Source organism: Apteryx mantelli, chromosome Z (assembly GCF_036417845.1).
Source record: "Apteryx mantelli isolate bAptMan1 chromosome Z, bAptMan1.hap1, whole genome shotgun sequence".
Taxonomy (NCBI): domain Eukaryota; kingdom Metazoa; phylum Chordata; class Aves; order Apterygiformes; family Apterygidae; genus Apteryx; species Apteryx mantelli.
This window is the reverse complement of record NC_090020.1, coordinates 24,641,079-24,656,462: the sequence shown is the minus strand read 5'-3', so window position 1 is coordinate 24,656,462 and position 15,384 is coordinate 24,641,079.

The window sequence follows — 15,384 nt, the reverse complement described above, 5'->3', positions numbered from 1 at the left end:
GTAGCAGGTCTGACTCATGCAGTGGATGAGCAACATAATGAATCCTTTGGTCATTACCACTGAGGGACAGTAGCTTCAAGTAATTAGTCATTTCTCCAAAGTTTAATTTAATCACTGTGATAAATCTATGTGAATAGAAGCAGAGAAGTGATAAAAAATTAATATAAAAAATGAAGAAGAAGCAGATGCGCAATACCAAATTATCCACGGTAATCTTTTCACTTGATTTATGTAACCTTCATCTCTTCTTTGAGTCATCATATTAGTAGTCTGTTGATGTCTTCTCTACACCTCATTTGAATCAGATCATAAATCAGGTCCCTTTTGCTTATTTATGTGTGTACCATCATCTATGGCACTTCATGAAGAATGGTATTGTTCAGTATTGGTTGTAGTTTTATGTTTTTCAGTGATCAATGTTTTACTTTTTGCTTACAAATTAAGCTAATTGTTTTGTCTTGGTTTTTCTGGCTTTGGAAGTCTGTAATGTGTGTAATCCCTTTAATGATTTCAAATAAAACAAAGTGAAATAGCCTCATCCTATCCTTTCCAAATGCCACTGATGAGTGACAAATACAATGACTGAAGAGTAATGAGGTAATTATCATTTGAAGTAACATAGGCTGATAATTTTTATCTTTTGTGGTTATTATTATTTACCTCCAGCTCACCTCACTATCATTTTACCCTTTCTGTTCCCACGGTGACATCCTCTAGAGCGTTAAAAAGCTAAGGGAAAGGGAAAAGGGGAAAAAAACAGAATTGTGCTTAATGACTCCATCTCTGCTACCCAATTATGTTCCATTTATCTTTTTTTTTTTTTGTGCCATCACAAAAAACAATTGAATGGATTAGTTTCCAAGCCCCTTATCTTTGCCTTATGTTTCATGTGGCTTCCCTCTCAGAGTTTGAGAATCCGGTACACTGTGGCACTTGGATTTGCATTGAGTAAAAATGACACTAAGTGGACTTTTCTGCATATGGGGGGACTTCTTTTACTTAAGATTGCAAGTTTGGGTGTTTTCTTTTCAGGGAAAAGCTGCTTCCATTGAATTTTTGTTTGTGCCACTGTTGTAGCATCTGCCACAATCCTGTTATCTCCTGGTGCTTGCTCTGAAGAACCTCTTAGCTTGCAACTTATGATAGTTCAGACAAGCATTGGATTCAATCCCATTTTTAGTGCAATCAAGAGAGATGAAAACAGTTAGAACATCTATTGGCATCACCAGGGATAGGATGGTGGTGAAGCTGTTTACCATCGACTGCACTGAGAAGAAGAGCATTCTGAGGATCTCCAGTATAGACTCTGCAAGTGTTTCTTGGGCTGCACAGAATTTCTGTTAAGTTGCTCTTAGCAGAAACGGAGGCAACTGGGGAACCAGCACTTCAAGAAGAAAATTAAAATGAGTGGTTTTAAAAAATAAATTCACTAATAGGGGTTATCAGTCCCAAAAGATATAGTTCATGCTGACCTCTCAGGAGGCTGCCAGAGTAGGTCTGCAGTTGTGTCTAAGGAACACACCACATGGCACAGCAAAAGACCTTCTAAGGCAGTTCTCACTGTTTTTGGCCACACAGTTGCTTGTTCAAGGACAGCTGTATCAGTCCAGGGGCAGGCAAGTACTGATACTTGCCTTTTTGCCCTCAGGAATATCCCAGCTCTGCAGAAGTCATCTGTCTGTGCTCCCTCTGCTGGCCCTGTGATTGCTGCCTTGCCTCTGGGGGTGCACTGCAGGGTGGCTGCCGTGGAAGGCGAGCCAGAAGTGGCTGCTGGTGAGGAGAGACACTAGGGCATGAGGAAAAAGGTGAGCAGGGGCTAGGAGTGAAAAAAGCCAAGATGTCCTACATCTCCAGATTAGCAAAGGTGTGAGCAGTATGACAAGATATTGACATGAGTTATGGTTTTTACACCCTATCCTTCTGGTGTCCTACTCTTCCTCCGTGTCCAGATATAGCTATGAACCTTGGATCCTCAGCTGATTTAGCTACATGTTGGCTCTGACCGATTCGTTTCCCATTGTTAGTCTTGCTCATGCTTCTTAGAAACTGCTTAACGCAACTACAGTGATTACAATCACTCACAAATATTTCCCTCACAATGTACCCCCCTCCTTGTCTTTTGTTTCTACCTACTTTTGCCTCTAAGCTGTGATCAAAGCCATCAGGCTGCCGTGCAGCTTTGCTGCTGTGATTATCCAGGGCTGGCTCCCATCTTTCCACAGCCCTTTGTGAAGACTTGTACTTACCCAGTCTTCAGTAAGGGGATTACCCAAAGCAGGGTGAGGCAGACAGGGCTGGGAGCGCTTATAATTTCAGGGCTGTTCTGTCCCAAATCCATTCTGGCTAACGCAGAGACCAGATCTGAAAGTCCCATGTAGTGATCCCTCCAGTTCTGCAGTTATCTCATGTGTAACCTGCTTGGGGATGATGTACAGGACCATCAGACCTGCATTAATGTTGTACCCCTCAGCACATGTCCTCTCAAATAGTTAATATGAGGCCACGTCGGTTCATGCTGTGCAAGCCCAGCACTTGCGCCGGCTGTAATGGAGTATGACCTATCCCTTAACTACGGCAAATTTTCTTTCTGCATGCATTCATCATGCTAACATTGTTTATAGAGTTTTCCACCTGTGCATGACAAAGCACTTCACTGCAAAAGACAATGAGCCCCATTTAACAGACATAGAAAACAGAGGCAAAGAGAGATGGCACAAATCATCCCACTGTCAGTGAAGGTGACCACATCTCCTGTTTTACAGGATAAACTCAATATTAGCTTACTCTTTCCTGTGGACAGAGATGCCCATTCTAGTGGTACTCTGGTGTAGCATATCAATGCACTGCTGTTCTGATCCCAAACCAGCTGGAAATTGACAGAAAAATTGATTTCAAGGGCTGTGAACAGGCGTAGCAGGCAAGGGGAAAAAAATTACCATACATGCAGCTGTAGCTCATTTCATGAGGGAGAGCAGGGTTGTACTGGAGTGTGGTATTCCTCTCTGACAGATAGCCTCAACACTGCAGCAATGTTTGTTTTTCTATGTCAATATAAAACTTACTGCTCCATTTAGAGAATGAAGTGGGCACTGCCTGCAGGCTGATTCGAACTCCACAGTTTTCCATTGCTTTTTTATTGCATGGGAGACAAGGGTGACCACATCTTATTATATGTCCTCCTTTATATGTCCTGCTTGCAAAAGGTAGTTGATATAAGCTTTGTCTTGAAGTCTTTCTATTTTGTGGAATAGTCTGCCTAAAGAAAAAAAGTTCAGTGCTTTTGTTCAATGGTGACAAATTGCTACCAAGTTTGATTAAAGACGAGAGCACCAAATGCATTTTTGCTGTAGTCAATGAATCGACCATATCTAGCTAAGCATGAGAGTTCCTGGCTGTTATTAGACTGTCACAGTGATCCTGTTATGCCTGTATGTGTACAACACAGTAGCAGAGACGAACAAGAGCGTAAAATGTCTCCTATTATTTTTCCTGCACTTGTGGAAGAAGCAGGTATCTGTGCAATGCCTGTGCTGGTATCACAGTTTAATTCTGAAAAAAGGAGCAGTTTGGGGTTTTTCTTTCTTCTGCTGATAAGGTATAATTAGCCTGTGTTACTTACTGCAGCAAGATATCACTGAGAGTAGGCACTTTAGTAGGATCCCAGAAGCATTAAAGGTTTCACTGTATAATGAGAATGTCTCCAGTTTCAGAAGATAGGAAATACATGTATGTATATACCTGTTAAGAGAGAGAGAAACTTCCCAGCTTTCACTGATAAGTGTTAGGAGAATATGTTACCCATAAACAGATTATGCTCCAAAGCGATTTCTATCTGCTTCCAAGACAGCCACTGTCACTTACAGTAGAAAATGGTTCACAGGAGGGTGGACATAATGCATAGTCCTGCATATTATTTTTAACATGAGAAATAAGAAAAAACTTGTGGTCCTAATAAGACAAATAAAATATAGCCAGAAAAATGTGTTATGAATGCATTATTATCTAGCACTATAATGGCACTGATTGTGGACTAAATTAAACAGATTAAACTAGCAGTCAACTCAGACAAGCAACTTTACAGGAAATCACAAAGCAGATGTAACAACTGGAAAAGCTAGAGACAGAATCACAGTCTGGTCAACCCAAGTCTCTAGAGAAGAGCTACAATTGCAGGAGGCTGCTCTGCATGCAGTAGAGGCATAAATGGCATGTACTTCCACATACAGGCATAGCTAATGAAGAAACTGAGGCAAAGGAGACTGAAGGAGGAAAAGGAATAGAAAATGGAAAAGAGGTGAGGATGGTACAGGTGTGACCATAACAAGAAGAGTTCAGAATTAATTTGTGTTTGGAGGAAGAGGACAAGAGGACTCATGATGGTCCAAGCAAGGAGATCCAACCTGAGAGCTGATTGTTAAACACTGAGCCTCCAGTCAAAGCTAGGGGGAAGATCTTTTTCCAAAAACACCTCTTTCCCTTCATCTCCCCGCTCCCTATAGTTGTATTGTCAGCTTTCTCACTGTAGTATCCAAGTGCCGAATAGGAGACTGCAAAATCACCCAGACTTCTCACTCACTAGACATTGTTTGAAACATCAGCTGTTGGCACCTCAGGGTTTTTTTCCTTCCTTTTCTTTCTTTTAAATCATTGTCTTTAGGTGGAGGTATAGTTCTGCAAGAATGTGCATGTAGCCATATTCTGTGTGCAGGGTCTGTTTTGGTTCAGTTTTATTCACTTCCATCTGTCATTCTGCAGTGGAGAGGCTCTAGCTGAGAATGCCTTATCCCTGACTCCTGCAAGCTTTACTCAGTCTGTGGAGCCGTACACAACTAATATCCTCAGGATTAAGCCTTTGAAGGAGAAACCCCTTTGCATCATGTGGCATTAACAAAGGCAAGCATGTCGAAAGTAAATACTTAGAGATTTTTTTATTTTCTCTTGTCAAATACATAGCGGGAAGATATCCTGGCACCAGCCCTGGAACATCAGGACTGTCCCACAGAAATATTACCCAGCAAGCCTGGATCTGCAGAGCAGCTGCTGGGGATAGCTGAGCGTCGATGGAGCCTGTGTTTCTCAAGGTGGGACAAAGCTTTGTTCCTATCTAAAATGTGCCTCAGGAGCGCATCTCATAAGTGATCTCTACCAGCCTGGAAAAATTTGTTCAGGAATCCATGCTCATCCTTTCTTAGTTTAGAAGATTTTATGAAGCAGACATGGGTCAATCAATATTACTACTGGTTTAACACTGTATATAGGCTGCAATTGCATCTAAGAACCTTCTTGTTGTGAGCAATTGCCCTGACATACAAATCTATTTAAACCACATCCTTCTCTCAACAACCATCAGTTGATTTAAGATTCAAACCTTTTGTAGCTCATTGCCAATAAAATGAAATATATAGTTTGCCCTGACTTTTCTTCTCTGTAGTATTTATTCTCTGAAGTATTTATTATAAAGCATTAGTCACTGTGGGTTACTCCACATATATCAAATCATTATTACATGACTCCCAGAGCTAACAACATTCTCTGAACTCCTCCAAAAAGATATATCAATTGTCTAAGTATGTAATTACTACAGAATTCTTTTTCCTGTGTTTTTAAAGTAGAAGGAATTCAGCCCTATGAAGACACAGACTACCAGTCAACAGATCAGACATTCACCTCGGCCTTGCACCAAAAATCCCAAGCTGATCTGGGCTGATCCTCAGGTTTTGGCTACCCACTGTTACAACCTTTCATTCCAAGAGCTCTGGGTCTACAGTGGCAAACCAGTGACAGGTACCTCACGGTGGCTTGAAAAATAGACATAGTGAGTGTGGCTCTTTCTGGTTTGGGGATTCTGGTGGGTTATTTTGGTTCCTTTTTTTTATTATTTCTCTCTCATTTTCCCTTCCGTGGTTGTAAAGGACTTGCTCTAGCTGCATAGGACTCCCTTGCAGCTAATTGAATCCGGCTGTTGCTGGTGGTAGATCACATGGCCGTTATAAGTTAGAAACGGAATCTTTAAGGTGACAGAACAGTGTCATTACTGTTAAACAAAAAATGGAGGACAGTCACGATTTAAAGAAAACGTTTTTGTCTTGCTGCCAACAAAGATCAAGAATGTGAAATATGAATTCTTGGTCAGAAGGTGACTGGAAAGGATGTTTGCAGGGTTTGGGTGGCTTTTCCTTCTGGCTGAAAACTGAGAGTCGAAATGAGTTAATAATTGTAAATTATCATTTAAATAAGGCACAAATATTTTTAATTCTATGTTTAAAATATAGTCTGTATAATCTGATATATAAAAATAGGATTTTGCATGATATTATGCTGCATAATTTATGAGGCACCAAGAAAGAAGTTCCATGACTAAGTGGTTTAAAAATAACCTAATTTGTGCCAGTTTTGGTGAACGAGGTAAGCAGATCAGTGGAATCTTTTCTCCACAAAGCCCAGGTAGGCAGAATATCAGCTTCATTAACTTTGATGGAATATTCCAAAAGCTGGATGGGGTGTTCCAAACACATGGAAAGTAAAAAGGCCATGCACAAGTCTGCTCTCAAGGAGATTTTGGGGATATGGGATTTTTGTCCCACATTTAAGGGGAACGGAAACTGACACTCAGGATAAGTTTAACATCTATCTTCAGTGCCTTTAAGTGCTAAGGCAAGCATGGAGAGTAATAAGAAATCACTTCACTTTACATTCACGCCAACTTCCCATAATGATTATCTGCTGCCTTGGAAACCAGATGCATATGCTACGGCTGCATGGAAATGTAGGCCTTTGCAGAGCATTATTTCAACAGGAAATTTAGGATACAAAGCTTTAAACTTAGACCAGAAAACTAAGGAAACCGGACTGATCAGTAAACTGTTTCTGCTCCCTGAGGCTTTAACTGACATTAATCCTTTCCAGATGGCTTTCCCTCAGATGCAAGCCTATCAGTAGCTTTGGCCTGAAGACTGCTAACAGAGACGATGTCCAAGCTAAACATATACCCTGAGCCTGTCTGGGATGGTTGCATGACTAGGGCATTGGTGAGGGATCTACACCCACTTTCTGCTCTGCCAAAACTTTATATACAGAAGAAGTCAACAGAGACCAGCTCTGGATTTCAGTGGGACTCACATGCCCACTTCTTCAGATCTGAGCTCTGGTCTCTCTACCTCACTTGCAGATATATAAAACAAATTAGTGTGGAATATTGTTGTGACTCTGCTTAAGCATTGAATTCAAGGGACACTTCTCAAAATTAAGATGAGGTACCAAAGGTTGAATTCAGAGAATTCCAGCAAAATTGATTAAGTCCTGGTAGCAGAGAATCTCCAAAACCACCTGTGATGATTTTGTTCAATATGTGCATAGCTACAAAGTGCTAATAGGAGAAAATGCTTCTGCTGTATTTTTTAATTTAGCCCCAAAAATGTCTTAGCTCCTTTTCCTTCAAAGAATAGGCATTTTTGGTCTTTATTACAGCATCCACATTTCATCTTTGAATGGACTGGCAGGTAACTAAATGCTTGATTTGCTCAGCCAAGTGCCTGTTTAACTGTCTTCAGATGTCTCAGTAAAATGCTAATACGTTTGTCCGGAGAATTACAGAACAAGATAGGTTATTTCATTCCCATTACTCCCATATTTTACCACAGAGGCTTTCAATTATCTACATTAAAATGAATATTCCAAGTCCTGGAAAAAGTTGCTCTCAGGAACCATCATGGTAGCTACTACCACTGTCTTTCTTTGAACAAGCCTCTTCCCAACACCAGCTACCAGTTTTGCGCAAGGGGATAAGGCCAAAACTCAGCTCCATGCCTGACAAAATCCAGAGTTTGAAGAGCAGGGGAACTCAGATTTTAATTTTGCTTGCATTGATGATCAGAGCTTTTCAAGAGTGGGGATTAGGAAAGACAGGGAGATTTCTGACTCCTTCCCAGAGTCCAGGGAGCGAAGAGTCACTCCAGGAATTCAGCTTGGGCTCATCTTCAGAGAAAACTCCTGGCTTTTTAAGTATCATCAAAGCTTTCTTCACTCCATCCCTTATTCTTCTTGATTCATTGAATGAGCAATTAAACGACCATTATAGATTGCTGCTGGGGAATGAAATAGAACAAAAGTGAACTTAAAATTCAAAATGCAAACAGCCTGTCACTGGACTGTGGAGAAAGCAGAAAGAGCTGAACATGGCCAAGGGTTATGGGGCAAGAGAGAGGGATTCCAGCTCCACCGTGGAGCCTGCTGAGGGGGAGTATTGTCATTTTTGTGCTGCTGATTGCCTCTCCTCTGCAACTGCTGCAGCTGCAGCTTTATTCAAGTTTGTGTCAGTTGTCTCCTCCATCAGCAAACAGATAAACTTTGTTGGCAGTTGCCTTTGCTTCTGCTGTGCCCAAGCACAGGCCTTTTCTCTGGTCCTGTTCAGGGAGAGTTTGTAGAAGGCAATTGCTTTGAGTTTCAGTTTCTACAATGCAGCTTAAAGAACTGCAAATATTTTTAGAACTTTTCAGGTGAAATCACTAAATTTGGAAGAGATATATTTGATATCTGAGTAGAGGAAAGTTGAAATAGGGTTGATTTATACTTATGTACAGTTGACATGTATGTATGATACATATGTACCTTTTGCTGTGCGCAGAAGTGGACCGGTTGTGGTCCCATTCATGCAGAGTGACATATTAAGGAAAAAATGGATGTGCTTGGATTCCAAGGGAGTTTCCCAGGTTGGAAAATGCCAGGGACCATATTAAATCACATCGATGCACAATAATATTTTGCAGTATACATTGGAGTGACAGATGTCTTACTGACTGCCAGAAATTCCTGAGGGCTTTTCCACACATGAAGCTATACTATTTGATTGTCACCCTGCATGTGCTAACATTGTGTTAGCATTATGAAAGAGCCTCAAATGGTACAGTGTATCCCATAAAAGAAAAGGCTTATTTGTTGCACTGTTAAGTTATCGTTTTTCTAGTATAATTAAATTCTCAGTAGAGATTGTCAGGGAACAACTATGTGAACCAAAACAAGTTGCTCTGTAAATGTTGGAACTGATGAACCTGATTTTCAATGGGTTTATGTCCTACCTTCCTACACCACCCTCGCTACAATGGCTTCAGCTCCTTGCAGGCTTCCCTCAGTCTTATGGGCTCTGCTTCTCCCAGTACCATCAGGTCCTTCATCCATGTCCACTGTCTTGGATACTGAGCTAGGGCATACCAACTAGCTGGGCCAGTGCAACCCTCACACTGCCACCTTTCCCTCAGTGGAGGCATTTAGTAGATTCTTTCTTATTTTACCAGCTGCTGATTTTCACTATGTCTGTAAGTACTTCATATTCCTGAGATTATCACCCGTCTGCAACATTATGTTTGAAACTGGCCAATGAACTCATGAGGAAGAGAAAGCATAACTGCATATACCTCCTCTTCTAAGGAAATCTGGCTGAAAAATAACACTTCACAGCAATAAAATGTTAAAGCATAGATCAGGCTTTAGACAGATTTCCTAATACTATGCCCTAGGTGTGTATCCTCTTATTTGCACAACAACTATTTATTTTAAAGCATCTAGGAAAATGTAGGAAGTATGAAAAGTTTTCCCACTATTTTATAATTATTATTACCTTTCTCATTAAATATTCATGGTGCATTCCATTTTTTCTTAATAACACTATCATATTGCCCATTTTACTTTAGAACAGAGCACTCTGAAAATGCTCCATTCCTGGAAAAAAGGAGTACATACTGCTTTTTTTCACCATTTTTATTTGTGAATTTCTTTTTTTCTCCTTGCATTAGAGCAAATAAATATGGAAGGGAAGCTAATGAGAGCAGATTAGTATTTGGCACTATATAAACAGTGAAAATCTCTTGCTTGTAATTAAAAGCACTGTAGAAACTTTTTCAATATGGTACTGGCAAAAAACAGTCCTTGTGTCTATGCTTCTTTAGTGCCTTTACATGCTCTTGTAATTGAAGCCCTCACCTGCAGTTATTTGGTAATTTTCTTCCACAAACAATCAGAGAATTTCACAGAGTAATGTCACAATACCTTCCTTTTTTGCCCAGTGGTGTGAAGAGTTCACTAGAAGTTATGGAAAAACAACTATGCTCTCAGACCAAACAGCACTGTGGTTTTTATATTGTCACAAAATATTTGTTTTGAGCTTGCTTCCCCCTTCCTTTCACTTTTCCCAGCTTCAGGGGTGTAAGTTAAATGTAGATACCTGTTTGTTTATGTAACACTGCAGTTATCAAGTCAGAATGAGTAACAGAGTAATGCACGTGGGTTTCCAATGGGCATGCATGCGCTGTTAAGTGAAGCATTGGAAAGATACAGTTATGCACAGTCAAGCAAGTTAGCACTTCACAGCCTGGAGTATCTGCGTTTCCTTCCTGAGGCAGGTTTATACCAAACCTTTTCCTTTGTTTCTCTATCTTGCACAAGGACAGAGAGGTTTACTGAATTTTGCTATTATTGGCATGGATTAAAATATCCAGGAAAGCTTTCATCACTTTTCTCTTTCTTGGATCTTGTCTTCAGCCTGTCAACTTTCTTTTAGCCCCCTCTCATATCTGTTCCTATTCACACATGATCCTCCCTCACTTGTCTAGTTCTCAGTTGAGCATAGCATGGCCAGCTGGTTTCATCCTTGCTGCAAACAAAGGTACCAGACTCTGCTTAATGATATCCTGCCAGTGCCAGCCATGGCTCCCTGTGTCAGCTGAGCTGGTTGTGGCTCCTCTTGCTTCCCATATTTAAACATTGTGTTTAGTGGGGATTTAAATGAGTGAATTAGTGGGGATGGGGGAGTGGGAGGAGGAGGTCATTGTGGGTCCAAAGGGAATCAACATTGTCTCTTTGAAAAAGTCAGTGTCTGCTTCCCAGACTGACCATCTGGGATGCTACATGGCACCGAATCAACTACAAAGACAAAAAGAGAAAGCAGGGAAAAATAACTGAATGAGAAAACAGAGAACTTTTTCAGGAGCTGGTTTCCAATGAACCTCATTAACCAGAGAAAGTGGTGTACATAGTTTTGAGGACAGTGGAAAAGGAGGACAATTACAGAACTCCACTCCTATCTGTAAATAAATTCATCTTAATGGTGAATGCACCTCTTCTTTCCTTTCTAATTCCTGCTCTGTTTTGAAGAACTTCCCAAAGGCCATGATGTCAAGAGGAAGAAATATGCCTTTAAACAGAAAATATTGGAAATACACTGAGTTCAATAGCCCAGAGCTCCTGGTGAATCTTAACACTTGGAATGGAGGTAGTCATTTAAGAACATCAGAATTTTCTTAGATTTCAGGTCTGGTGTTTATCAGGGATATGAGTTTAATGACAGACTTGCAGGATGGGTTGAATGGGACACTCAGGTTTCAGTCCATGTGGAATTCTGGGTTCTGCATTTGGAAAGCAGCTGGACAATGTATTCAGTTTTTCAAGTGATATTAAAATCCTTCTATTATCAGCACTAATTCAGGAGGATATTCAACAGCACCCTCTGAAGTTAAACATTTTATATCTGCAGAAACTAAGTACTTCACTCCCATGGATTTCAAAGAAATGTTGCTGAGGACCTGTCTAATCCACTGAAGTTTCAACATAACACATCTTCAGTCATGGGGGAAGTTTCAGAGAAGTAGAGAGGAAAAGCCAGTGTTGCACCAATATATAAAAGAGGTTTTCAGAATCTTGGGAAAACTAATGAAAAAGCTCGCACAGGACTCTGACAGTAATGAATTTCCATGTTACACCATTACTGATGACAATAAAATGATTTTATGAAAAGCAGGTATTATCCAGCAAACCTGAAAATTTTGATAAGAGCGTATTTTTGGTTGCAAAACCAACTCTGTGACAATGTATAATCTTACACAAGATGATGTTATCTTACATGAGATTCTTATTAAAATAAAAGAACTATGCCAAATCAACATAAGTTATTACATACGTTTAAGAAATCCCTACTGGTGGATTTCAAAAAGTAACTGCAATTGTTGTGTCATTTCCCAGGTGGAATATTTCTAATATTCCTTATGGAAGAAAATATAAAAGCATTGTTTTTAAAATTTGCAAGTCATGCCAATAGTGCTAAGCTATCACTATGTCCGTTCCCTGCAATTGCTGTTTTTTTACCTTTTTCTTTTGCATAAATTTATCAAGCTTCAGAGGAAAACTAGGTAGGCTTTTTTCCCCCACAGGTCTAACTGGAAGGCTGTTCCAAGAAGCCTGTTACTCAAATCATTAGGAATATTGTAATTCCCAGGTGACATTTATTCATGACTAGTTCGTAGCATTTTTTTTCTCCTGGGCTAATATTATTCTTTAGAAATAACTCTTTGCTCTCCCTCAGAGTATTTACAGGCCAGTTACATCCCCCTCAGCCTTGCTCTCCTATTCTTGCCTCGCTCTTCAGAGACCTCTCCTCTGAACCTTTTCCAGACTGAATTCCCCTTTTGTGAATGTAGCAGACCCAAATTGTACACAAAATTCTATATGAGGTTTCATAGACCCTTACTGCTATAAACTACCTTCACATCAACAACACATTTTAATACATAATATATACCAGGGAGCAAGGTATGTTTGTTATAGAGGCAAGAAGTGAATGTCAGAAGACTTAGGGGTCTTGGTGGGTAAGGAAGCAATGCCATGTGGTGGCTCCACACACAAGTAGGGCCTCTGAATGGAGGAGCAGGAGCAGAGGCCAGTCAGACAAGCGTAGGAGGTGCCACCAACAGGTGTAGCTCCTTTGGGGAATTCTTTAAAAGTAGATTTATCTTAATTAAAACAGGTATGGGCCCAGGGGCTGCAAATCATCAGTTTCCTTGTAAACATTTGGCTTTGCCTGGGACCACAATGGTCATCTTAAGTGTAAGTCTTTAAACTTTGCTCTATAATAGAAGCCTTTAGAGTCCCCTTCTTTGACTCCCTTCTCCCTCCCACTCTCCTGCACTGATTTTGCATCAACAGAAGTGATGTTTGCCTCATGGCAGGGAGGCTTAGTGGTGGTAGTAGTAATAACAGTACTGCTTACCTCTGGTTTTCATCCACTTAACATTGGTGGAAAATGCCTCCCTGGCCATGCCATCTATGTTTACATTAAAGTCTGTCTCTCTCTCCTCCTCTCTTCCAGCTTTCATACTACCCTTCTGCATTTTTCACCCTGCCTGCTCTGTGTTTCACCCTCATTTTTCTTTTCTTCCCTCTCTCTTTGTTCCCACAACCTGTCCCCAGTGGAGCAGGAACTCAGCAACATTTGAACTTAAGTCCATCTTTCAAATGCATGATTTTTAAGAGGCTTCCAAAATGACACAAAGCAAGCTCATCTATCCTCAAGTACAATTACCAGCCAGAATAATCAGACCAATCTTCATAAAGTGTTGGCATCAGGAACATGCCTGCAGGGTGTGAAAGGGAAGCACTCTCCATACAAATAATTAGGTTAACAGTAAAAAGGAACTCATAGGTTTTTTGTGCTGAGCTGAGAGAGTGGATTCCAGTTGCACAATGTTGAGGGGAGCATGCAAAATGGCCTGAGGGGGAAAAAAGGCCATCTTTGAGCAGAGGAACTGATCTGTTTGGGAAGTTCAGGCAGAGAAGAGACAGCTTGCTTCCTCCCTGTCTCTGTCAATGCGCACCCCAGCAGCAGTCCCCAGGTGCAGAGGCAGGTCAGATCACGTCAGGCAGGCAGGCTGGCTGGCTAGCTGCCATGCAGACACATGCCTCACTGGTGCACCTGGATATCAGAAAACTGCTGACCTGTAGCAAAAAAAAATTATTATGATTTTGTGCATTAAGGGAAAAACTAGGCCAGTTTTGAGGCCCTTTTTCCACAATTACCATCTTTTTTCATGGCATTACTTTCATGTTGACGTATCGACCAGTATTCTTTGCTAGATATTGTCAGAAAGGGAAAATTGGTTAGCCAACACAAGGAACCTAAGAGTTTTGGCTACTGTAGATAACATTTCTAATTTAACCTAAGTATAATATAACATTTATCTGGAAGAATTCAGAGGAATTAAAAGTCTCATTGAATGCTTGATTTTCCCTACCAACAAACAATTGATAAATCTGTTTTCACCATCTTAAAACTTTTGTTTCAAGTTGGTTAATTTTGATTTCCAAGGTGACTTTTCTTCATTTTATCATGTTGTCCCTACTGTCTTTTTCTGGTGAAGGAGAGGAAATATCACCCTCCACTCCTTGAATAAACTGAAGGTAATTTAAGTTGTTACATATTTTGTTTCCTGATCCAATCATCTCTGTTTTCTGATAGCTACCATGCTCAGCAACTGCATTTTGAACAGGAATCACTGCTGGCATAGAGAAAATGACTCAGTATACTTCAAAAGTAAATAAAACTTTGACCATTGCTTTTCCTTTCAGTAACATTATTTAAGAAACATCCCTATAAAGCACTTAAGAATATAGCATGGGGAATCTGAGGATAGATGTTCCCCTCATCAATGTGTAACTTTCCTACATAAACTATAAAAATAAATGATTTGTTGAATCAGGCTAGAGAAGTTCAGTGCTGATTTATATTGTACCTGTTGGTCTTGCCTCCTGAGAGTCTACATAAGTAATGGACTTGCCCTGTTAGGTAACCAAAGATGGAAGAAGCTAGTATGAGAGAGCCCCAGGACAGAAAATGTCTGGTTAATCAAAGCTACTAGATCTTTAAGAAAAACAAAATGAATACACCGAAAGTCACCTCTGTCTTCCTCTAGATTAGCAGCAGGAAACCATTCCTACTTACCAGGCTTGGAACTACTTTAGAGGTATAAAATATATAGATCATGACTTTTGTTTTTTGTGAGGTGGTCAAATATCCCCAGTTCATGTCAACTGGTCTATGCTCATTAGAATAGAGCTATAACCAAAATGGCACGACTTTAAAGGGATTGTAAACCTGTCGGCTACTACTGGATTTGCCTTAGTCAACGTTCTTTGCCCAGGACTGGACAGTACCAGGGATGTTGTCCATAGCACGGGACACGTAGCACGTAGCCCTCTTACAGGGCTGGCTCTAGACATATGTGCCAATGACAGTTGCCTCAGGCAGCTCAGTGCCTGTCACCTTGCTGTTAACTCTGTTTCTGCCAGAAAACTGGAAATGCAGGCTTTCTGCTGCTGCTTCTGGCAGGGGTTGTACTTGGGGAGGTGGTAGGAGCAGTACTTGTACCCTTGATCTTTCCAACGCCCTTTACTGCTTCCCCCAAGCATCAGGACAGTCGTCCCATCCTGCAAAACTCTTCTCTCTCCTCTGCTCCTTTCCCCTACCCATCCCCATGGCAGGAATGCCCCAGCCCCTGATTCTGGGACCACCAAAATTCGGTTTTCCCTTTACTGCTAAGAAGCCTGGAGTGACCTGATTTTTTA